Below are 27,464 nucleotides of genomic sequence, written 5' to 3'. Positions count from 1 at the left end.
ACATGCTCGGAAGCATAGAACTTAATTTTGTTGTCTCGTCGTAGTCTTTTACGTCATCGCGTTCTTGGCAGTCAAAAGTTCACCGGACTTTTGTGTGACCGTGTGTATGCAAGGCAGGCTTGAGAGGAATTCCGTCGGGAAAACCATTGTTTTTTTTTTTCCGACGGGAAAACCGCTCGGGGCATTACTACTGGTGGCAAATCAATTCAGCATAAAACCCAAAAAAGAAACTGTTAATAATGAATAGTTGACAATAATGACAAATGTGATAGCTGCGACTCTACCGTGAGATACTAAACACAGTTACTAAATATTAAACACTAACAAGAATTGCACTAATCTTATATATCGCGACTCTTGTTGGTGTTTAAAATCAATTCAGCAGTCAGAAATCACTCAATGCCATAACCCTAGTGAGCACAGAAAATATAAACAAAGCTTAGGTTGATTACAACTTGGCTGCAAGCAATACTTACTGTAAATTACCTAAGGACACTCAAGACTAAAGAAAAAGTGTGAAAAACAAAAAAAAAAACAAAAAAAAACATGCTTACTCACCTCTATGTTTCAGCATCACTACTCTTTCAGTGCTGAATGGAGAGCAACGCTGCAAAGTGGACAGGCTTTCAGCTGTGCATTGAGCCAGTTGCCTTATAGTCATCTGGGTGGATCCCAACATTATTGTCAGGATCATTTCAGAGCCTGGAGTGGCTATGTGATCTCGCCTGATTCTGGGTCACAGTAGTGCAAAAGTAGGTGCTCTCTTGTGATAGTCACGTGCCAGTGCCAGCTTTTTCTTGATTGGATGCAGTTCAAGAACTTCTGAACAGGTAAAAGTTAGAATGACAATGTGCACTTACTAAACTGCTGACTCATTGCTACAATTTTTTTCCAGGACCGCACATCAGTATAGCGAATCACAAAACAAATGATCGCAGAATGGATATATATATACAGGTGTATCTCAAAAAAATTTAATATTCTCAATAAGTTAATGTATTTCAGTAATTCAATTCAAAGTGAAACTTATAAATTCATTACAAACAGAGTGATATATATTTCAAGCATTTCTTTCTTTTAATTTTGATGATTATGGCTTACAGCTAGTGAAAACCCATAATTCAGTATCTCAGAAAATTAGAATATTACATAAGACCAATAAAAAAAAAGTTTTTTAATTCAGAAATGTTGGCTTAGTGAAAAGTATTTCCATGTACAGTATAGTATGCACTCAATACTTGGCCTTTTGCATGAATTAATGCATCAATGCCGTGTGGCATGAAGGTGATCAGCCTCTGGCACTGCTGAGGGGTTACTGAACCCTAGGTTGCTCTGATAGCAGCCTTGAGCTCATCTGCATTGTTGGGTCTGGTGTCTCTCATTTATCTCTTGACAATACCCCACAGATTCTCTATGTGGTTAAGGTCAGGCGAGTTTGCTGGCCAATCAAGCACAGCGATACCATGATCATTAAAGCAGGTATTGGTACTTTTGTCAGTGTGGGCAGGTTCCAATACCTGCTGGAAAATTAAATCAGTATCGCCATAAAGCTGGTCAGCTGGGAAGCATGAAGTGTTCTAGAATTTCCTGGTAGAGGGATGCGCTGACTTTGGACTTGATAAAACACAGTGGACCAACACCAGCAGATTTTTTCATGTGACTGGGTTTAGTAACACTTTAACACATGTACTTTTGTAATAAAATACGTTTATATTTTAAATACATGTGTTCCCAGTTTTGGTCAATACATTTTCCTTTTGGTTTTTGGTTTGATGTACAATATAAATATATGTAAATAATAACCAGTGCAAAAAAATGAGAATAATTACACATATATATATATATATATATATATATATATATATATATATATATATATATATATATATATATATAAAAAGTGCAAACATGCAAAGGTGAAAGTGCAAAAACCTCATGTGAAAAGTCATGTGACATATTCCTCATGTGACAGGTCATGTGAGGGCCGAGATTTGCATTAGCTTATCACGTTTTAACTAAGCGGCTTATTGCAGCAAGCTACGACACTATTTAACTTCCTGGTGCATAATGTCAGATGTTCGGCCAATCCCCTGAAGACTTCACTGATGATGAAACGCGTCAGTAGTGGCTTGAGCTGAGGACACCACGCACGCTGTACATGAGTTGACAGCTTGCTGGAACTTTCCTATGTGTATGATACAAGCCATGTTACTTGTTACTACTTTTTATTAAAAGTTATACATCTAATGGGCTTTACTATGGTAGTTGAATCTGTTAATCCTTTGGGTTAATAACTGGGATTCGGCACTGAATGACAAGCATTTCCATTTGATCACCAGCTCTTCATGTTATCACACAAATGCGTTATCACCATTATAATTTATAGTCCTACACATTCGGTAAGAGGCGTATGCAGAGGGTTTTTGGCTGGTGGTGGAAACTCTTCCTTCATCTACATTGCACTTTCCGGATGGTTGGATGCTGTTTCAACCCATTTAAAGGACTGCTTGTGAATTAAATGAACTTAATTCACAGATTTGTTTGTCTGTAATTTTACAGGCTGGTTTTTGCACTTTCACCTTTGCACGTTTGCACTTTATATATACAGTAGGCCAGATTCAGAAAGCATTTACGTTGGCGTATCTCCAGATACGCCGCCGTAATTTCAAATGTGCGCCGTCGCATCTTTGCGCCGATTCACAAAGCGAGATACGTCCAAAAACATGGCTTCAGCCGTCCGACGTAACTTGCCTACGCCGGCGTATCGTGGGCGCATAGTTACGCTGGATGCATTCGACGTTCCCAATTATAAATATGCAAATGACCTATGTACGCCGATTCACGAACGTACTTGCGCCCGCTACGCCGTTTACGTAAGGCTTACGTCCGGCGTAAAGTTACCCCTGCTATATGAGGCACAGGTAATGCAAAGTATGGACGTCGGAACAAGCGTATGTTTTTACGTCGTTTACGTAAGTCGTACGTGAATAGGGCTGGGCATGGTACGTCGTACACATTGTGACGTCGTATCGTAGGGAGTACTTGCGACGTGATTCTGAGCATGCGCCGCCGTAACTTAGGAAGCAAGTGCTTTCTGAATACAGTACTTGCCTCACTAAGTTACGTCGGCGTAGCGCATATGAGATGCGCTACTCCCGACTAAAGATACGCCGCTGTACGTGAATCTGGCCCAGTATGTTTATATATTTATGTAATTATTCTCATTGTTTAGCACTGCTTGTGACCAAGCACAGATTTTTTTAGGATTTTACAATGTGGATATGGCTTCAAGGATATATATATATAAACATAGGTTACATTGGCAGCATAGCACTTTAGCTGACATTCACATTCAGTCTTCACCAAATAGAACAATGGTTTGCCTGAAGAGAATAGATTTTGGTTCAAAAAAGCTCTCATCCCTTAACCTCTGTTATCTCTGTTAGCTTACCAAACCTGTCAGATTAGTCCCTGACTGTAAATCTCTTAAGAGTGTAAGGAAGGGGCACTGATGGTATCACTGTGCCCTACAGACCCGTGTTAAAATAGATGTGTTAAAATTGGAAGTGTAAATCTTCACAAACATTACAATGACTAGGCTCTTATCTTCAACAATTTTAAAGGCCACAGCAATGTTTTGTGTAAAAGAAAATCAAAGTTGGCTTAGCTGTAGAATGCTGGAGGGATTTTTTAGGATAAAGTAAAAATTAGCTGGCATTCTTTTTTTCCTTGAGAACAAAACAAGAATACCTTCATTTTTTGTTGATTAAGAAAAAAAAATCTGGACCAGTTTTTAAGCCTGTGAAAAGTATTGGAAAAGAAAATAGATTTCAATAGATTTAAGGAGGTCAAAGATCAGTTTTTGTAGAAATTAGTATTCAAAAGAGGCAGCCAGATGGATGTGAAGCCTGCCAGGTGCTCGGTAATACTGTTGCATACAGTATGAGCCGCTCAGCCAATCCCGGCCAGCGATGCACTTTGTTGCTGAATACAGAGCTTGTTAAAGCGGATGTCAGCTGAATAAAAAAAATATTAAAAGTCAGCAGCTACAAATACTGCAGCTGCTGACTTTTAATATCGGCACACTTACCTGTCCTGGAGTCCAGCGCCGTCCGCAGCAGAGGACGAGCGATCGCTCATCACTCTGCTGCCCCCCCCCCCCCCCATCCTCTGTGAGGGAACCAGGAAGTGAAGCGCTCCGGCTTCACTGCCCGGTTCCCTACAGCGCATGCGCGGGTCACGCCACGCCTGCTGACTGGCTCCCGCTGTGCTCTGGCAGCCGAGTGTTCCCAGAACACAACGGGGGGGGGGGACGGGAGGTGGCGTCCTGCCCGCAGTCTGCTCACAGACTGTGGCCAGAAGTGGGTGCAAATACCTGTCTTTAGACAGGTATCTGCACCCCCCTCCCCCTAAAGGTGTCAAATGTGACACCGGAGGGGGGAGGGTTCCAATTAGCGGGAGTTCCACTTTAGGGTGGAGCTCCGCTTTAAGCCTGCTCGCATTGGAGCGGCGTAGGCTGATGATGTCACAGCCTCTGCCAATCCGAGCAGGCTTTGTATTCATTAATAGAATACAACGCTTGCCGTGATTGACTCAGTGCTGTATACTGCACACTGTACACTGTTTTCTGCACTGTACTTGCCAATGGAGGCTAGCAGACTGTGGATTTCATACCAAAAGTGGCTGCACCTAGAGGAGGAAGTGTCACCTATTTATGTGCAAACTGAGCTAGAAGCGAGGAGAGTGCAGACCTATAGATGGGGTCTGAGCTCTCAGCCTGCCTGGACCAGAGCCATCAGGAGAGAAGCTAAGAGGATATGCTGCGGTGCCCGCTCACTTCTACCATGAAGAGAGGATGGACCTGCATCTAAGCCTTCCAGAGCTGCCTTTGGAGATTGGGCTTGGATCAGAGCTACGAGACTGCACCCCTATGTGAGGATGGGGGTAGTCTTATACGGCGAGTACAGGCCAAAACAATGTTTTCATTGGAAAATTAAGGGGGGTTGTCTTATACGCCCTGTCGTCTTATACGCTGGAAAATACGGTACAAACAATCTCTTGCATTGTCAAAATTACCGAATGTTTATAGATTGTTCAAGCTCCACAACACACTGCACTTCAAAGTGTTTTCGTACCTTTTGGTGAGTTATGGTCCGCTATAGTATGGATCCCTTTCAAACCATCAACAACATAAAAACAGTCTCTGGTGTTTTTATAAAATGAACCAGTCTTTAGAGTGCCTTGTGCAGCCAATTTCACTGTGTTTTCAAATCACACTCACCCACCAACTGTGCATTGCAGTCAAGATGAAACATTTGTTTCATGACCCATATATTATAGAGACCGAATCCACTCATCCCCAGCAACACTCATAGCAAAAAGCATTACCAATACATAGTGCTATCCATTTAAAGTCACCTGTATTAAAACCACTTTACAAAAAACCTCACTAATTATCTATTGTCCACTGATTCTCAGTACACCAAAGTGAAAAGTGCAATTTGTACAATCTGCAGTATGTCATCTGCACCCAATATAATGCATACAACATTCAGCCACTTCTTGGTTCATTTTGTGCCTGATGATGTCACCCAGACTCCATCAAACATATTTTGTCACAGTCATGTGACTTTTTCAGGGATTCGGGATTGAGCGATGATATATTGCTTATTAAGCTCCAACACTGGGGATGCCATTTTATTAGAGATAAACTCCAGCGCACCATATATTAAATAAAAGCAACTGTTTTTTTTTTTTTTTTTAAAAACCACTTCAGACTCCACTACAGCAAGAGACTTGCTCATGATTTTATTCATTAATATCGTCTCTACTTCGGTTTCACATCATTTGTGGTTTTCCGAATACTAATTTATATATTTTCTTTTACTTTATTATTTTATTAATTATTATTTTACCTATCAAAATTAATTATAAACCATACCAGCCCCCCTCCCCCCATCCCCTAATGGTTTGTTTTTATTTTTCCATATATATTTTGTCAACATTTTTTTAATAATCTTAAAAAAAACTCTGTGGAATGGCTATGGGCAACATCTGGAATGTATATGTTATTTTTGGGAGGATAGCCATCTTAAAAAAATGTATCCTTCCTAACCATGAAAGTGATCTTGTTGTATTATTTTTTTAGATCTATTTTTATCTCGTTTAGGAGAGGAATATAGTTAGCAAGGTACAGGCTATCTACTGTAGATGTCAATTTAACTCCCAGATAGGTCAACTCTCCTCTCACCCACGTAAATGGATATTGTTTTTGCAACAAACATTTTTCTTTTTTCCCCACCCCTATATTTAGAATTTCTCTTTTTATAGGATTTATTTTAAAGTTAGGAAGTTCTCCAAACTTTTTTATTTCCTTAACTATATTTGGCAAGGTCACCCTTGAAATAGTTATATACATTAAGATATCATCCGCGCATGCCGCTACTTTGTGTTCTTTTTTGCCTATTCTCAACCCCTCTATATTTTGGTTATTTCGCAACGTTGCCAGAAAAAGTTCCAGCGTTAATTCATATAGCAGTGGCGAGAGCGGGCACCCTTGTCTAGTCCCGTTGTACATTTCAAAGGGCAATGACATCTCACCATTAACCTTGACCATTGCCGTTGGTCTACTCTACAGATTTTGTATCCAATGTCTGATTTTAGGTCCCATTCCCAAATGGTGAAGCGTGTCCATCATAAATCCCCAGTCTACCCAGTCAAAAGCTTTCTCAACATGATATATTGCTTATTAAGCTCCAACACTGGAGATGCCATTTTATTAGAGATAAACTCCAGCACACCATATATTAAATAAAAGCAAATGATTCTAATATATAAAACTTTCATATTTGATATTTTTGATTTGCTCTTCTACATACCCAACCTGATATCTGAAAACATTGCATAATCCACAATCTCATATAATAATAATTAATGTATAATGTAGGTCCACGCCTTCTTGTTATAGACAATTAAATATATTCACAGCACCAGCTTCCCATAAATATGTAAAATTAATATATTTCTCTAAATAATCTTTATTTCTATTAAAATTAGATCAAATTAAAACTACACTTAAAAATGTAACTTAAACTTTATTATGAATTTACTATAAAATTACATATAAAAATTATTCTGCCCTTTTAAAAGACTAAACCCCCTGCCCTAGTGTTCTTTTTATAAATCACAATAAAAATGTATATAATTTTTAATAATAATATTTAAAACATCATTAATAAAGCAGTTCAGATCAAATTTGATATTTAACCCTTTTGGGGATAATGTTTTTAATCTGTAGTTCCACTTATCCACTTTTTTACTTTTATTTTATTGCATCCTCTCCACTGTTTCTTGTATCTCTCTATGCCCAGAAACTGAAGACCACTAGGGTCTCTATTTTGATGCAATATAAAATGTTTGGAAATGTTATGCTTTTTAAAATCCTATTGTGATATTATAAATATGTTCTTTTATTAATTTCTCTAGGGGTCTTTTAGTGCACTCCATGTACTAAAACCTGCAGGGGCATTGCAGAGCATATGCTACCCCTCAATGGAACTTGATATATAATCCTGAATTTTATACTCTTTACTGGTAACATGGAAATAAATGCTCACTTTTCTCTTTATGTTTTTCTTAACCCTGCGGCAACTATAACATGAACCTCAGTCAAAAAAATATACGTAAATAGTAGAGCCCGACATCAAGGCATAATTTAGTTAAGACTGTTGTGGACACTCCCGTTAATAAACAATCTACATTCTTTGAGGGAATGTTTTTTTTTTTCTGTGGTAGATGTTATAGTTGACAGTTTTTTTTTCCTGTGTATATGAATGGGTCATGTCAATAGCAGCTGAACAGGTGACATCAGAACATTTTATATAATCAAAGGCGCAGGTAGTAACACTATACAAGGTAGCAAACACTTCTCTTTGTAGCACATTAAAAAGCTACATGAGATAACTCATGATTGTTCATGATGGAGATTGTTCACTCCCCTATTCTAGAGAAACATAGCATTTTATAGAACCAACCGGGAGCAAGTCTCCTAATTGCTTCTATAAAATGTTGAATGGTTATAATGGCTGATACATAACAGGCAAGATTTCTTACAACTGATTTCTAACTAAAAACCCTCTAAACCTTAGGATGATCCAAGTCACATATCACTAAGGGACAAGCCCTCATAAATCCATATAAGTGGAACTGCACCAGACTGCAACCTCTTACAAGTACCTAGTAAGCATAAACGTATGCCTATAGATACCCACTGCCTGACCATTTTTGAGAGTAACGTTGATTGCGTAAATTAGAAAACGTTTTCACACTGCTAATCACAGGCTCGCTAAAAGGCATGATGTGCTCAGTTATGTAAAATAACAAGGCCACAACCAATATAATATGCTAAACAGTACCACAATCTGGTCCGTTTACTTGCTGAATGAATATGTTTAAAATAAATACATATTTTAAATAAATACTTTCCCATAGTGTTAATGTTTATTCTAGTCACATTAAGTGTAGTCTGACCATAACTCCATAATTTTCAATGTTTTATTAGCTTCCCTCTTGTACCCTTTATCTTTTCCAAGATAGAGATACAATTAAGTACTGTAATTGTTTTATACAGGGTGCTTCTAAGCTTTAGCGTATGTTCATGGCGTTTAATAAATTACCAAGCACTAGTACTGGTTGACAGCAGAATGAACATTTTCTAGACTGTACAGTCACTTGTAAATGAGTTATCTCACCATGACAGAACTTTTGATGCCCTTTTTACTTTTATATCTAAATCTTCTTTGCACACTCTATCACACAAAAACTCCTCAACTAAATTCTCATTTAAATTATGTGATTACTGACTACTACTGACTTCAAAAAATTAAGGGATTGAAACTTGGCAGGGGTCCAGGTCTAATGAACAATAATCAGTGTACTATAAAATGTTTCCTCATCTCCTTCTTTTTCAAATATAATGTTAGGACCCAGATAAATACACATATAGCAAGTATTGTGCACATTTAAGAGGGCATAAAATAAATACTAAGAATTCTAACTAAGCCAGGTTATAGAGTGGTATATGATTGTACTTGTAGGATTATGTACTCAGAATTTCAACAAGGCAAAATCAAGAATTTATTTTTATGCAAGACTCTCGATGACATGTTTAAGGATTACACATGTGTTGACTAAAGGTGGCTGCACCTAAATGCATAGAAAGAAATAAAAACATGTGACATATGATCCACTGAGACATATATAACAGATTGTTCCCTTTGTACCCTTAGAATCCAATTTTTCATCCTGCCACTGTTTAGGGCTAGTTTTCCTTTGATGATTATATTTTTTTTTTTTACCACCAAACGAAAACACTTTTTGTCCTGAAAAAAATGCGGTATAATCCACCTGGATGCACAAAGTAGTTGTGATGATATAAGCGGTTTTACTAAAACATGTCAAAGTTGCAAAATTGTGCTTGGGCATTACCATTTGGCAGGAGTAGAGTAAGCAAAAGCCAGAAACCTGGGCATCATCCATACGGGACTACTGGGGAGACCTCTCCGACCTGCATTCATGGAGCCGTTGGTCTATCTAGATCACCAAAGTAATTAGAGCCTCCAATGTATTTGGTACTCCGACCTGGGCTAGTTCATCTTTTACACCCTTATGCCGCGTACACACGATCGGACATTCCGACTTCAAAACCGTGTATTTTTTTCCGAACGGATGTTCGCTCAATCTTGTCTTGCATACACACGGTCACACAAATGTTGTCAAAAATTGCGAACGTCAAGAACACGGTGACGTACAACACTACGACGAGCCGAGAAAAATAAAGTTCAATGATTCCGAGCATGCGTCAAATTGAATCCGAGCATACGTAGAATTTTGTGCGTTGAATTGTGTACACATGGTCGAAAATTCCGACAAGAAATGTTGTTCTCTGAAAAATTGAGAACCGGCTCTCAAACATTTGTTGTCAGAAATTCCGACACCAAATGCCTGATTAAGCATACACACGGTCGTATTTTCCGACAACAAGCTCACATCGAACATTTGTTGTCGGAAATTCCGACCGTGTGCACGCGGCATTAGAGAGGCTTAGGCAAAACTGGGGTTGCAGAGCTGGGCCATTCCACTGTGAATCAGCATCTGAAATCCTCAACTGCTCTTCAGCCTTCCTGGAGTGCATTGGAGAGCAGCTCCTGCTGTGGCACTCCATTGCGGATCATCGCACAACTGGGCCATAGCATTGAGAAATACAAGGGAGAATACATGGAAGAAATACACTCCTCTTCTCCCATAAAGAGGAATGTATTTTTAAAAAGGTTGAGAAGTGGGACCTTTTTTTCTATGAATAGTGTAGGACCCACTGAAAATTGGGTACTTTGACACAGGAGTGGGCTTAAGCACTGTATGGCCATATGGTGTGACCAAATCCCCATATTTGCTTACTATGTTCAAGTGATTTAACTAGCCTTGTAGCGTTATAATCTTTTGTTCTGTTTTTATGGTCTTATAGCAGCACCATCTTTAATGTGATGCATAGTTAGGGTGTGCCCCCCAAGACTTTGTTAGTTTGTAGAGTAGGACACGAACAACTGGATACGTGATCAGACAACCCAGGTCAGAAACAGGCGGTCGGATATAGGCATGGACAGTAGGCAGAGAATGGTCAGGGTAAAGGCAGAGGTCAGCAATGTAGAAACAGGCAGATGAGCAGGAGGTAGAGCAGTGTCTAAAGACAAAACAAGGTCAGGGCAGAGATCGTTCAAGCGTTGTTAGGACAAGCCAGGTCAATCACAGTAGTCAAACACAGGAGCAGATACAAGAACACAGAAAACAGCTGCAGATCAGTCAACACCGGCTAGTACAACTGCTGCAGTTTAAATAGTCCCATTGGCACCAATGTTAGCTGCGAGTGTGTGCACTCGCACATGTGCATATGCGCATATCTATACACAGCCAAATGAACACCTGCAAGTCTGCGCCTGCGCATTTGTGTGTCATTGTGTGACTTGTGTGACTTCATCTGTACTATGAACAGTGCCTTCCTGGCAGCATCCAGTCCTTGCCAGACAAATATGTCCTCCGCATGTGTTGGAGCAACCCTTTTTCCTGTCTTTGTTACTTAAAGTAATATAAGCCCCATGTGAGGAAATAACATTTTAAGCCATAAGAATTGTAAAACTCAAATGAAAACTGTTGAAACTGATATCTGATTATGTAATTCAAACTGCCTATTGGTTAATAGTGCATTAACAAAAACTGAAAGGTCCTAATATGCAGTACATACTTATTTGAGTTGTTTCCATCTTTACTTTCAAAGCTTTTTTTTCCAGCAATGGTGTTTTGTCAAGATCATTTGTGAAATATGGTTTAAGGTATGAAAACTTTATGGCTGGTTTAACAAATTAGACATACAGTATATCCTATTCTATGGCATAATTCAATACTGTAAATTTATCCGGACTAATCTATCTATAGATGTTTTCTGTTTAAAAAAGTACTCAAATTAAAATATTTTCTTAGGTTTTGTTGCTGTTTTTGTCCCCTGGGGGAGGAAGGTGGGGGGGGGGGGTAAGGAGGATATAATTTAAAGCGGAAGAAAACTCTGCTGTACTTTTATACCCTCCAACATTTTGAGGGAAAATATAGTTATATACTGGCTAGTAGTGTTGAGCAGAATACGCCATATTCGATTTTGCGATATATCACGAATATATAGCCGAATATTCGAGAACTATTCGCTAAATTCGAATATTCGTGATATTTTATTGAAATGAAATATTTGCGAAATTTCGCTATTGCGAATGCGAAAATAATTGCGAAATTTCGACAACTGCGGTAGGAGCACTCTGATTGGCTCAGAATATTCGTGATATTTTATCGAAATTTTCGCAAAATGCGAATGCGATATTAATTGCGGAATTTCGACAACTGCAGTAGGAGCCCTCTGATTGGCTCAGAATATTCGTGATATTTTATCGAAATTTCGCAAAATGCGAATGCGATATTTATTGCGGAATGTCGACAACTGCGGTAGGAGCCCTCTGATTGGCTCAGAATATTCGTGATATTTTATCGAAATTTCGCAAAATGCGAATGCGATATTTATTGCGGAATTTCGACAACTGCGGTAGGAGCACTCTGATTGGCTCTGATGCAAAAGAAGGGCGGAGAAAATAATCGCGCAATAATCCGATTGCCGAATAATCGCATTGCGATTTTTCGGCAAGATAAAATTATTGCTTCAGCTACTCGGCCCAAGGTCTCTAATCATACCAGCAATGCTTTTAGACGTCGATGGAGATCTCTAGGATGTGATCTGTTCTAAAAATAAAATTGAAAAAATTTGAATATTCGGAATAGCGAATATTCACCGCGAAATTCGAAATATATTGCGAATACTCGAATATGCCATATTCGAGCTGAATATTCGCAATACGAATATTCGTGAGCAACACTACTGGCTAGTGCTTCCTCCTCCCCCTTTTATTGTCATAAGGATAACATGCACATGGGGTGTGATTAAACAGAGGCTGGGTTTATTCACAGTATTTACAACACGCCCTTGTCTCTGTCCATGTAACCACAAAAAAAAATCATAACACCATTCCATTATACAGTGGAACCTTGGATTACGAGCATAATCTGTTCCAGGAGAATGTTCGCAATCCAAAGTACTTGCATATCAAATCGAGTTTACCCATTGAAGTCAATGGAAACAAAAATAATTTGTTCCACATTGACTTCAATTGCATGTAATACCGCATGTGGCCAGAGGCGGGGGGCACCAGAGAGACTCGAAAACGTCCAAAAAGGCCTGAGGCCAGTTCTGCTGACCTCGGCAAACCTTGGAAAGACTCAGTTCACGAGCCTTTCCGAGGTTTGCCCAGGTAAGTCGAACTGTCTTTGGGCCTTACCGGCCGTTTCCAAATGGTGCCAATCGGCTCTGTCGCCCCTCCCACCTCAGGCCAAATGCAGTACTGCACACCGCTTTGGCCTGAATCCTGCTCGTTTTGCGGGACAACAACCAAGTTAGGATTTTAGGAAATACAGTGCTCGTATTGCGAAACGCTCGTTAACCGCGTTACTCGCAATCCGAGGTTCCACAGCATATATTTTCTATAAGAGCCTATCTTAAAGAAAAATGTAATTAAAAAATTTGGGAGGCTACTTTGGTCAGATGTATGCAATATACAGCTTGGCTTACAGAATACACCAATCGCAATTATGTAACATATGACCTACTATATAGCTTGTGTTCCACAGACTACCGCCTCAGACCTTAGATTGGCTCTCCCTTACATAAATTACCCCCTTAAGCCTCAGATTAACTCCCCTTCAAACCTCAGATAGCCCTAGCTTTAGACCTTAGATAAGACCCCCCTTTCAACCTCATATTAGCCCTACTTTAGACCTCAGATCAGGCCCTTTTTGACCCCTGCTAGGCCATACATCAGACATCTCCCATTGAGAATTTAGACCTCTGACCTGTAGGTTGTGATAGCCCTCATCAGCTCCTAAGCCAACCACTCTACCCCATTCAGAATTTAGAACTCTGTTAGTGTGGGATCTGTAGGTTGTGACAGCCCTTATCAGCTTCAAACTTAACCTCTTCATTCCTATTAAAAATTCAGACCTCTGGCATTGCTGGCCCTATAGGTTGTGACAACCCTCATCAGTTCCAAAATCAACCCTTCACTCCAATTCAAAATTCAGAATTCAGACCCCTGCCAGTGTGGGAATGATAGGTTGTGGCAGCCACTCATTAGCTCCAAACTCAAGTCTTCATCTTTATGCAAAATTCAGGTCTCTGTTATTTGAAGCCTTTTTTTTTTAGATGACTTTATTGTTTTCCAAATAGGAACAATATAAGAACAAACTCAAGCAAATGTTGCTCACATATAAATGAGATACAGTACAAAGACAAAATGTCCACTCAGTATATCACAACAATACAATGGAAGATCATATAAAGGAAGGAGGCATATCGGGGCATAACATATACAGGATCCAAAAAATCCAAACGGCAGCAAGATAAAAGAATAGCTTTGGGCTGTAAATCATACAAGCAAAATACATAGTTGCAATAAGCAGTGTAGAATAAACATATCCCAGCCCATAACTATTATTAACAACCCTCAGGTAATATAGTATGCACTCTACCAATGGTGTCCAGATTTTATGATTTTTTTTTAGGACAGCCCCTGGTCTCATATGTTAGTTTATATAATGGAATTGCCTGCTTGACAAAATTAAGCCAATAATTTATAAAAGGGGGGGCGTGTGATTTCCAATGCATAGCTATGGATTTCTTGGCATAAAAAAGAACCAAAGGGAAGAGAGTTTTAGTACAATTAGGGAGGCTATCATCAACTATATTGCCGAACAGGCATCATAGAGTGTGAAGCTGTGTACACACGATCGGTTTGTCCGATGAAAACAGACCGATGGACTGTTTTCATCGGACAAACCGATCATGTGTGGGCCCCATCAGTCTTTTTTCCATCGGTGAAAAAAAATAGAACATGTTTTAGTCTGTTTTGCCGCGTTTGCATGCCGCATTTAGCCACGCTTGCATTTAGAATAGTTTTTTTTTTTTTTTTACAAATACAGTAGTCAAAAATCTATCTCCATTAAAAATGCCTGTAAACAAAATGTGGCTAAACATCTATTTAGGCCCCATGCACACGAGAAGCAATTACAAACACCTCTAAACTCACGTTTTCAAAGGCAAAAACCGGCGTTTAAAAGCCCGTTTTTGCAGCGAATTGCGCAGCGTTTTGCCGCGATTTGCGGCGTTTTACCGTGTTTGCGGCTGTCAGTGCTTATCTCAAAGACATTGTAAACCCTCCCAAAGTTTAAAACGCAAAAATAAAATACTTCTGAACCCCAAATTTTGCGTCTGAAAAAACGGACATAAACCCAACTGCTTTAAAATGCCAAAAAACGTGATTGTGTGCATGGACACATAGGATAACATTAAATGTGTTCAGGGGCAGTTGAAAAAAATGCCCAAATGCCTCTGAACTCGAGTTTAGCAGCGTCTCGTGTGCATGGGGCCTTACAAGCTGTTACAGGCATTTGGCGTTTCAAATGCTTTTGAACATCCGTCCTGAACGCATTTTTCTGCTTTCCCAAACTCAACTGCCTAGAAATAACTATAAACAACACTGTGTACATGTACTGATAAGATAACATAGAGGAGAGTTCAGGGGCAGCTGAAAAAACGCCCAATTGCTTCTAAATGTCCGCTTACCAGTAGCAGTCTGGATGAAGACCTCTTTCAGATTGGGTTCACACTAGTGCGCTGTGCGATATTGCATGTGATTCGCACCGCACTGCAGTGCAAATCACATGCGATGTCCGTGCAATGCGATTTCAGCCATACAGATAGTATACATACAAAGAATAGGTGCGCAATTCCCAAGCAATTACAAGTACAAGTTCACTCAATGGAAAGAAAAAAGGGGACAAATCCTCATCGTGCAGTATGTCCAAAAAAAGTCCCAGTTGAAGCCAGTTTTGGAGAAACTAGTCGGGTGGAGCAATTCTAACGCCATCACACTCATACATACAGCCCATATGGTTTGATCCTTGGCTGTTTTTTATATATATGAATTTTTATATATATATTTTTTTTTGTGCGGTTTTTTTTGGTCTTTTTTCTCCTCTTCAGAAATATGGTTGCTGTGGATTGTTTGACCTGCTGTGAGATATTTTCTTGATTTTTTATTTGCTGTGACTTTTTTATGATTTTTAATAAATGACTTTTTTTGGACATACTGCACGATGAGGATTTGTCCCCTTTTTTCTTTCCATTGAGTGAACTGAATCAGTTATCTGGTATCATCCCAAGTGAATTTGATTACCGTTTGTCTGCATGATCCAGCCTGAAGAGATAGCTGAAGGCCTCCTCTTCCTTTGCAAGATTGAAGCACCCCTCCCTGAGTTGAGTGAATTCCTACTAGAGCCGGCACGCTGTGATGCACATGCTGTTTTGACCTCCTTAAAACCGGGGTCCAACTTTTGCGGTAAGAGTCAGTATTTACATTCCCTTTGGGCTGAGAAATAAGAATCAAACTGCTTCCAGATACCGTGCTGACATGTGCAGTGATCATTGAACTGATTTCTGGATATTATTCTGTCATCAGAACCCACTTATCTTATCTCACACAGATATATGTTATGGGACTTTTTTCACTTGATCAATATATATTATATATTCATTTATGAGAGTGTACACACATTGTTTTTTTGGGACTTCCTTTGGTTTACCAACTTTTTATGTGTATATCACACGCTCACATTATTTCAATTAGCACTCATCACTTGTACTTGTAATTGCTTGGGAATTGCGCACCTATTCTTTGTATGTATGTGTTTTTGAGTTTTAGGTATTTAAACTTATATAGGCTGCAGCATTCCCTTTCTCTTATCACATAATTTTTTACATTTTATACTTTGTTATTAAGTATTTTTTCTTTTTATATGGTGGGTTTAGCGCAGAGTTTTTTCTTCTTTTCATACAGATAGTATGGCTGATATCGCACCGCATTTGGGCCAAACACGCACAGGACCCTTTTTTTGGATCGTTCATGTCTGAACTGTCAGTTCGCAGTGTGATATGCAAGCTGAAATGGGGGTCTTGTTAATGTTGTATGACACTCCCCAGCAGTTTGCATATGGCAGTGTGAACTGCTGTGCGAGTCGGGTGCGATGCAGGAACCCACAGTGGATTCGCAGTGTTCCCGCATCGCACTAGTGTGAACCCAGAGTCACACTGGGGCGCTTTTCAGTGCTAAAAATAGCACCTGTAAAGTGCCTCTCAAGCCACCCCAGTGTGAAAGCCTAAGTGCTTTCACACTTTCACACTGGGGCAGTGCGCTTGCAGGACAGGAAAACAATTCCTGCAAGCATCGTCTTTGGGCTGGTGCGGGAGCAGTTTTTACACCGCTCCTCCACGCCCCCTGACCATTAAAATGGCAAAAAACAAAAGAACAAAAGCTGGACAGCCGCACTCCAAAATTTTCTTTAAAAGAGATGTCTTTATTTTCAACTGTGCATACAGTCACTGCAAGCCCACAAAAATCAGTATGGCCAACGTTTCGCACTGGCGTCAGTGCTTAGTCATGGCTTGGAGCCTGGAGCGGTGAGAATTCTGTCTGTGTGACCATTAAAATGAATGGGCACTGCTACCGAAGCGCTTCGGCAGCACTGCATCATGGGAGCTATTAACCCCTTCTTTGGCCCGAAAAACTGAGATGCTAAAACTAGCTTTACCGCTAACGCCCACACCGCCCCAGTGTGAAAGGGGTCTAAGTGAGTCAAGGCCAGGGGCATTCAAGCTCTGTTGTTTCTACTTATGGGGAAAAGACTTCCTGATAATTTTTCCCTTTCTGCAGTTTGTATACCTCATTATTTGACTGCATGGGTCAGGTTTTATGCCACTGGCATGCTTATCTTATAGTTTCAATATTCCTGTGTCCAATACAACAGTGCCAGATGTGAATAGAGGTAAAAATAAAATCTTATTTTTATCCACATCACAACCCTTCAGCTGATACAGTTCATCTTTATTTATTTTTTCCTTTAGCTGATATGTGGTTTCCTTTCGTGATAACACAGCTCTTCCCTCTTATCTCTGTACATATCCCTGCTTAGTGAGCTTTTTCACTGGCAAGAGGTTTCTTTCAAGAGCAGAGATTATTAGTGCATGGTTTTTAGCAGAGGTCAAGTCCTGGGGAAAATGTGTGGGAACTCCCACCCAAGATCCACTCCCCCACTAAAAAAAAAAAAAATTATAAGCTCATATGCATAATAACTAAACCGCATGTTTTTTTTTTTCGATCCACTGTACCTTAGTATTTCTTTATGTTACTGGCCGCTTCCTGTATATGGAGTCATCAGGTAGTGTGCGGGTATTCCATCACTTCCTCGATGCCGCAATGTCTCCAGGCAGCTTTTGTCATTGTTCCCAGGAGACATTGCAGAAGTCTGCCACGAGTTATCGCGGGATTTAGTAAGAAGCAAGTTCTTTCTAAATCCCACGATAACTTGCGGCAGACCTCCGCAATGTCTCCTGGGAAACAATGACAAAAGTTTCCAAGAGACATTGCGGCATTGAGGAAGTGACCGAATACCCGCCACACACTACCCGATGAATCCATATACAGGAAGCAGCCAGTAACATAAAGGATTACTAAGGTTCGCCTGCCCCTGACAGTGACTCGAGCTGGGCATCGCCGCTTAGTAAAGGATTGGCTCGGGCAGCTCGGCTGCTCTCGGCTGCTCTAGTCCTGCAAATGGAACTGAGTTCCTGCTGTGAAAAAAGTGCAGGAACTCCGTTCCCACGCGTTCCCGCAGGACTTGAGCCCTGTTAGGTATTGTTCTAGTGACTATTTGGAATAGAAGGTAGAGCAGATAACCTTCCCTTCTTCCTTCTGAGACAATATACCATTCATTAACTATAATTCTTTCCTTCTCTCCTTCCTTTCTTGAATTTTTTATCATTTGACGACGTGTAGTTCTGGAGTCAAAGCCCCAGGTGAAAAATGATGTGGGCTTTCTTTAGTATAAAGGGCACACTCAGTATCTGAAGCATCTTCTATTTCTTCTTTAATGCTTTTGGCCTTTCTAGCCTTTCACATTCTGCAGTTTGACTTTTTGCACACAAAACATTCAGCTGCGTAATACTATTGTTTCAGTCGTTGATTCTGCAAACCAAGCATTTTCATTGTTTGCACTCTCTGTTTTTCACTTATTTATATCCATAAACATGACTCTAGGCAAAGCTCATTATCTGGGTGAGCATCAAGTGCAGTAAAAAGTGTCTCATAACTGTCATCAAGAACACTGATTAGCAGTGATACTATATGAAAACCTTTTATTTCTACTCCTATATATCCCAGGTGTTCCACCTATTCTAAGGTACATCTTATATAATCCAATATGAGTTGACCTTTCATCAGCTTAGTCTAGTATAGCTTTCTAATTATTTACCTTTTATTGGTAAGCTTTCTGTAGCTCCTACTACACTACATTTGCAGTTTCACACTTACATGTGTGCACAATTGATAAATATCTCTGCACACGGATTTAGTACTTTTAAGCTTTCTATGTAGAATCATTCATATATGCCTTTGGTTTGGTCTCCTGCATGTTCTTCTACATAATTCTTTATACTATGTACTCTCTTTTCAGCAGCATCTTTATTTAACATTTCCAGGACTGGTAGCTCTGGTTTGTCAGATAAGCAACTTAAAATTTTGATAAAACATAGCATGATGATCACTGTTATGTGCAACAAATTTTATGAATGGCATGCCATTATGTACAATTGTGATAGCTGTGATTGGTCCCAGCTATCACATGGTACAGGAGCACTGTAATTGGCCGTGTCTGTACCATGATCAATCACAGAGATTGCAATAATACACAATGAATGGCTATGAATGAAAGCCATTTATTGTGTACATTTGACATGCAGTGATTGACTGGACCAACTCCAGGCCAAAAAACGAAAAACTTAGACACAGTGGGACTGGGTGAGAACCTCTGTCTGTTTTTTTATTTGTGGTGTGTGTCACCTTTTAGAAAAGGAAACAAGGGGAAATTTAGGAAAGGAAGTGAGGGGAAATGTCTCCATTGGAGACATCTTAGTAAAATGAAGAGGGAATAGAACTGTTGTCAGGTTGCAATGACTATCTGCCCCTTCGCTACATAATAAACACTCTCCTCATTTCTACTGTCACAGCGATGGGAAGTGAGTCTTTTTAACAGGGACACAGTTTGGGTTTAATGCCTGGAGTTTGTATTTAATTGTGTTCTATGAACAAAATGAAGATTCAAAATAAGGTTTAGTGATAATGTCAAACATCTATAAAAGAAATGAAATTAATTTTCTTTCTATCCTTAAAACCATCTAAACCCATTGTTAATAATTATCCCCCATATAGCAACTTGAAGCCTTTAAACCCAGAATGGTAGGCGTCACTTTTTTTTCCTCTTGCAAAGATTTTTTCCCTTCATTCGAAGATCAACATAATTGACAAAAGATGAAAGCTTGAAATGACAAATAACTGAGGGACTACCACCTTATTGTGAGATACTACTTATTCTCATTGCTTATTCTGAACATGAATGCAGTGTGATCTAAGCTTCTTAGTTATGTTCCAGTGTTCATTCCATCTTATGTTCCTAATCAATCCACTAGAGGGCAAATGGTACAATGTTTCTGAGTCCTGCACTCTGTACAGTAATTGAATTTCTGTAGAAATATATACAGTAGAACATTTTCTTGTGTACATGACTCATACCTCCCACCTTTGGAACTTGAAAAAGAGGGACACCTTGGGACAGAAAACATGTACCATACTGAAGAAAGTCTGAACCTATATATTGTATAATTTACACACTGTCTGCAGTCCTTATACCCACAAAATTATCACTGTGCTGTGAATACAAGTCTCTTTTATGTAAAGCAAAAGAAAAAAAAGAATATACATAAAGAGGTAACACATTGTCTAAGACTACCTGAAGTGAAAGTGAAACTTTGGCTTATCTGTCTCCCCCCCCCCCCCCCCCCCCGGTGTCACGTTTGGTACCATTCAGGGGAGGGGGGCAGGTACCTGCTTTTGACATCAAAAACAGGTACCTGCTAGAAGGAAAGCAGAAGGGAAAAAAAAGATCATTGTTGATTGTCAGGGAAAGAAAAATTGTCTGGTGAAGTGGAGAAAAAATGTCCAGTACCAATAGTCAATATATAATACCGCACTAGACTATCAGGCTTCAAGCAGCAGCTAGCATGACACAAATAGACAATGTTACAGTATAATAAGGTGAAAATAGTGCAGCGCTTGCAATTTTTAAAATGTACAGGGACCTTGGAAACTAAAATAAAAGTAAATAAATACACAGTGCTTATGACACTTAAAACGGAGTTCAACCTTAAAGTGGAACTTCCGCTCATCGGATTCCTCCCCCACTCTGTTGCCACAATTGGCACCTTTCGGGGGGGAGACAGGATATCTTTGACAGGTATCCTTTCCCACTTCTGGGAGTCCGGGGCCGTGGCCCATGACATCACCGTGGGGCTCCCTCCTCCTCTCCCGGCCACCGGGCCAATAGGATAGAGGACTGGGCCTCACGCATGTGCAGTAGGGTTCCCGGCGTGAAGCCGGAAGGCTATACTGCTGGGTTCCCTTACACGTAATGGTGGCAGCAGCATCCGACAGCTTATGGAAACATCAGCTGCGGTGCCGACATTGACAGGACAGGTAAGTGTCCTATTATTAAAAGCCAGCAGCTGCAGTATGTTGTTTTTTCCTGGAACACCACTTTATTTTTTATTTTTTTTTTATTATTACCACCTCAGCTAGTACCAAGTTCAAGAGACCAGCTCATGATTTGATGCTTCTTACGTCTCTGTTTGTGGGTTGCATCATGTGTGGTATATATATTCTGGACCTTTTTTTTTTTTTTTTTTTAACAGTGGTCGTGTGCGCAAAGAAGCAAAATATAGGTATCACTTTCCCGCTAGGGTTCGCTAGTGACCAGTTACGACTTTTGTCCCCCCCCCCTCCCCGCTCCCCTCATGGCTCCCGGGGATCTCACTCTCTTTACCTAAGAGAATATGGTTTTAGATTTTTGGAAAGAGGTGAATACTACATAAATAGGATCTGGAGATGACTATCGAAGTGATGGGTGTTGTTTCGTTCTGCTTGGTTATACCCTATTTCTAGTGCCCCCTGACCCTCTCCGCATAGCTCCATGTTTTCTTGTATTCCTTCCATTTTTCCCATTTCTCCCTAAACTCCCTGTGCGTCTCTGAGAGGCTTTCCTTTAACTCTTCTAACCTAAATGTTTCCTCTACTGCGTCTATCCAATTCCAGACCTGAGGGCTTTCAGTCTCCTGCCACTTTTTTGGTATGAGTCTCTTGGCTGCGTTTAACAAGTGGGGGAGTAAGGACTGCTTATAGTTTCTCACCCCCCCTTGGCTACAGTGAAAGAGCACTACCCAGGGGTCCTTCTTTAGTTCGTCACCAGTGATGATCTTTATTTGACTTAATATTATATCCCAATAAGTTTGAATTTTCGGGCATAGCCACCATAAATGGGCCATCGTACCTCTTTCTCGGCAACCCCGCCAGCAATCTGCGGTCTGTTCTGCTTTATATTTGTTTTCTTTATCCGGGGTGATATACCACCCTGAGATACACTTATAATTTGCTTCGGCGGTTCGTATGTCTATTGCTGATGAATGGGTTAATTGCATGATCCTCTGAAACGTGTTTGTCCCTCTCGAAATTCCAAGCTCCCTTTCCCATTTTTCCAGAAAGGGTGCTTCTCCCCGTGATCCTATCTTAACCAGTATACCGTATAATTTAGTGATAGTGCCCTTTGAATTTTTATTTATACATATCTTCTCAAGTGGAGTTAGCTCCTCCTTCGTCCGTAATGGGTGGTGGAGGTGCCGTGCAAAATGGTGCAGCTGTGAATAATGCCACCTATCAAGATTCCAGTAATCCGTTCTGGATTTCAGATCGTCATAGGGCATTATCTCGCCTTCTTTTATAATATCGCCCAAGTGAACAGTGTCACCCCTAATCCATTTTCCACCAATTTTATATTCCCCTGGTGCGAAATAGGGATTTTCTTTCAAATTCATTAGAGGGGAGTTAAATTTCCCGTCTAATTGTAACTGCGTCCTGTCCCACATTCGTAAAGTATATTGTGTTATATCGTGTACTTTGTGATCGAGTGCTCTATAGTGTGCAGGGATCCAAATAATATTATTCAAGTGTTTGCTTATTTGAGCTTGTTCAATTTGTACCCATCTTTTGTCAGACCTGCCCCGGGCCCATTCTACAGCTCGAGACAGAACCGCCGCCTTGTGGTAGCTTTTAATGTCCGGGACTGCCAGGCCGCCGAGTGACTTAGGAACACCACTTTATGAAGTGATAACTATAAAGTCCATATGTGAAACAAAATAAACTAAATGTTATGTCCACACATCCCTTGATGGGGTATCAATGAAATGTTCAAATCTTCACTTAACCACCTCAATACTGCATGGCATCATATGACATCCTGGTATTGAGGTGGGGATATATGAATGATGCCTGCAGCTACAGGCATCATTCAGATATCATTCTTTTCAGCCAGCGATTCCACGCACCATAAGGATGATCATAGCGGTGGTTCTGCTGCTTGATCGTTCTTATAGGTGACGGAAGGGGATGTCCCCCCCCCCCCCCTCCCATCGACGGGATTTTCCGCGACATCGGGGGCCCGGAGAAAGAATCAGCCGATTCACGACGATAGAGATTTCCGGTGACCATCTCTATGACCGTCGGAGGCCCGTGCGCGACGTTATGACTTAACGCCCGGGTACCCGGAAGTAAACAAAGCCGCAATCGTGGCTGTCGGCATGAGATCAGTGATTTTTTTTCACGATCTCATGCTTTCAAGCCTGGAGGAGAGATGTGGGGTCTTATTGACCCCGCATCTCTCCATAAAGAGGACCTGTCACAGTGATTCCTATTACAAAGGATGTTTACATTCCTTGTAATAGGAATAAAATTGATCCAAAAAAAGGTGTAAAAAGAAAAAAAATTAAGTAAAAAAAAAAAATATATATATATATCTAAAACAATGTAAATGCCCCTGTCCCCGGTAGCTTGCGCTCAGAAGCGAACACACACGTAAGTCCCGCCCACATATGTAAACACTGTTTAAACCACACATGTGAGGTATCGCTGCATGACCAACTCTGTAACTCTAAACTGGTAACCTGTAAAAAAAATTAAAGCATGGCCTATGGAGATTTTTAGGTACCAAAGTTTGGCGCCATTCCATGAATGAAGCAAATCCACCAACGGTCATTGGGATAGTACTCCCTGTAGAAAATCATATGAAGAAAAGGACAGGTCCTTGTATGTACAGGGAGTGCAGAATTATTAGGCAAGTTGTATTTTTGAGGATTAATTTTATTATTGAACAACAACCATGTTCTCAATGAACCCAAAAAACTCATTAATATCAAAGCTGAATATTTTTGGAAGTAGTTTTTAGTTTGTTTTTAGTTTTAGCTATTTTAGGGGGATATCTGTGTGTGCAGGTGACTATTACTGTGCATAATTATTAGGCAACTTAACAAAAAAAAAATATATACCCATTTCAATTATTTATTTTTACCAGTGAAACCAATATAACATCTCAACATTCACAAATATACATTTCTGACATTCAAAAACAAAACAAACACAAATCAGTGACCAATATAGCCACCTTTCTTTGCAAGGACACTCAAAAGCCTGCCATCCATGGATTATGTCAGTGTTTTGATCTGTTCACCATCAACATTGCGTGCAGCAGCAACCACAGCCTCCCAGACACTGTTCAGAGAGGTGTACTGTTTTCCCTCCTTGTAAATCTCACATTTGATGATGGACCACAGGTTCTCAATGGGGTTCAGATCAGGTGAACAAGGAGGCCATGTCATTAGTTTTTCTTCTTTTATACCCTTTCTTGCCAGCCACGCTGTGGAGTACTTGAACGCGTGTGATGGAGCATTGTCCTGCATGAAAATCATGTTTTTCTTGAAGGATGCAGACTTCTTCCTGTACCACTGCTTGAAGAAGGTCTCTTCCAGAAACTGGCAGTAGGACTGGGAGTTGAGCTTGACTCCATCCTCAACCCGAAAAGGCCCCACAAGCTCATCTTTGATGATACCAGCCCAAACCAGTACTCCACCTCCACCTTGCTGGCGTCTGAGTCGGACTGGAGCTCTCTGCCCTTTACCAATCCAGCCACGGGCCCATCCATCTGGCCCATCAAGACTCACTCTCATTTCATCAGTCCATAAAACCTTAGAAAAATCATTCTTGAGATATTTCTTGGCCCAGTCTTGACGTTTCAGCTTGTGTGTCTTGTTCAGTGGTGGTCGTCTTTCAGCCTTTCTTACCTTGGCCATGTCTCTGAGTATTGCACACCTTGTGCTTTTGGGCACTCCAGTGATGTTGCAGCTCTGAAATATGGCCAAACTGGTGGCAAGTGGCATCTTGGCAGCTGCACGCTTGACTTTTCTCAGTTCATGGGCAGTTATTTTGCACCTTGGTTTTTCCACACGCTTCTTGCGACCCTGTTGACTATTTTGAATGAAACGCTTGATTGTTCGATGATCACGCTTCAGAAGCTTTGCAATTTTAAGAGTGCTGCATCCCTCTGCTAGATATCTCACTATTTTTGACTTTTCTGAGCCTGTCAAGTCCTTCTTTTGACCCATTTTGCCAAAGGAAAGGAAGTTGCCTAATAATTATGCACACCTGATATAGGGTGTTGATGTCATTAGACCACACCCCTTCTCATTACAGAGATGCACATCACCTAATATGCTTAATTGGTAGTAGGCTTTCGAGCCTATACAGCTTGGAGTAAGACAACATGCATAAAGAGGATGATGTGGTCAAAATACTCATTTGCCTAATAATTCTGCACTCCCTGTATATGCACAGTTACATATATACAAACCGTGGTAAACATAGGAAGTAATTAGGTATGTCCCCCACAGCGAGTTGTGGAGCCCACACTGATTCGCCATTTTGCCCTACAGGAAGTTGATGCAGTCTTTACTTTTGGTTGTTGATGACACACCAGGTGCCTGTACCTTGTTATTGGAGTGATATTTTATACATATTTGTAATGGATGCAGTGGTCTGGAACCCCAGATGATATCTATGTAGACAAAATGCGTCGGATTGAGCACCACTGGTGCCACATTTGTACTAATAAGCACTGTTTTATTCTCCTGAAATGTGAGTTTTAAACTTTATTCATTTATTTTACAATTTTTTATGGAGTTACGCTATGTGCCTTTTTTGTTCTCCTTCCTTCAATTATATATACATGGGAGAGCCTGTCCTTTTCTTCATATGAAATACTTTCTACAGATAGTACTATCACAATGACTGTTGGTGTATTTGCTTCATTCATGAAAAGGTTCCCAGAGCTGATATTCCCACTTTCTGGCATCTGCCAATTCAAGCACGTTTGACTCATAGGAAGTATGTCTTTTTGAGTTTAAACCATCTGGTAAGCCTTTACCTTATCGGTGGTGAATTACACACTTTCACTTGTTCACTAGTATGTCACAAAACTTGGATGTTTAAGTGAAGATTTGAACATTTCATTGATGCCCCATCAGTGCCAACTATCAGTGCTCATCAGTGCCACCCATCCATGCCCACACGTGCCACCCATTAGTGCTGCCTATTAGTGCTCATCAGTGGCGCATATTAGTGCCCATCAGTGCAGCATATTAGTGCCTCCTCATCAGTGTCCGTCAGTGCAACCTATCAATGCCCATCAGTGCAGCCTCATCAGCGCCCATCAGTGAAGGAGAAAATTCCTTATTTTTTTCGAAAATTTTCTGTCTTTTTTATTTTTATTTGTAAAAAAAAAAAAAAACAGCAGTGATTAAATACCACCAAAAAAAAAACTCAATTTGTGTGCAGAAAATGATTAAAAATACATTTGGGTACAGTTTTGCATGTCCGTGCAATTGTCATTCAAAGTGCAACAGCGCTGAAAGCTGAAAAATGGCCTGGGCAGGAAGGGGATGGAAGTGCCCTATTGAGGTGGTTAAATAAGGCAGGGGAGTCATCATTCCTTTAAGGCAAGATCTGGAGAATAGAGAATACTGAATTGTTTTACTTTCCTCTACAGACACTTTAGGACTTGTGCGACAACATTCCAAGAGGGATTGTAGTTGTCCTGAAGTTAATGGATGGCCCTGTTTTATCCTTGATAATAATAATATAGGGTTAAGTATTTTTCGTAATTTTGTTTTTCGAAAATGTTTTTATTAAGGGGTAAATCTTTTCTTATATTTCCTTAAGGTGGCCATAAATTTAGGAGGTCGGTTAGACATGCTGGCACCATCTGACCACCCTCAGGCAACTCTGTCTGGCTTGGCCAAGTATTCATGATCATGCCTTTGCAAGAAGAAGAATAGAACAATTACAGCACCTACAAATTACTGTCTCTTCTTATCTTGGAGGCAGGGAACAACAATGATCAGAAAAGGTTTCCTAATAGTCATATCAAGGTTAATTTACTAAAGGTAAATATACTGTGCACTGCAAGTGCAGCTGCTCTAGATCTGAGGTTCCCCTCAGATCTAGAGCAGCTGCACTTGCAGTGCACAGTATATTTACCTTTAGTAAATTAACCTTGATATGACTATTAGGAAACCTTTTCTGATCATTGTTGTTCCCTGCCTCCAAGAAGAGACAGTAATTTGTAGGTGCTGTAATTGTTCTATTCTTCTTCTGCAAAGGGATGATGCAATGAGGGGAAGCTCTGAAATGAGGGGAAGCTCTACTAATTTCTATCATCCAATCATGTGCAAGCAAAAATGCAGTTTTTTTTTTTTGTGATTGGTTATTCTTTGCAAA

Source organism: Rana temporaria, chromosome 2 (genome assembly GCF_905171775.1).
Source record: "Rana temporaria chromosome 2, aRanTem1.1, whole genome shotgun sequence".
In the NCBI taxonomy this organism is placed as follows: Eukaryota; Metazoa; Chordata; class Amphibia; order Anura; family Ranidae; genus Rana; species Rana temporaria.
Note: the sequence above shows the minus strand (reverse complement) of the source record.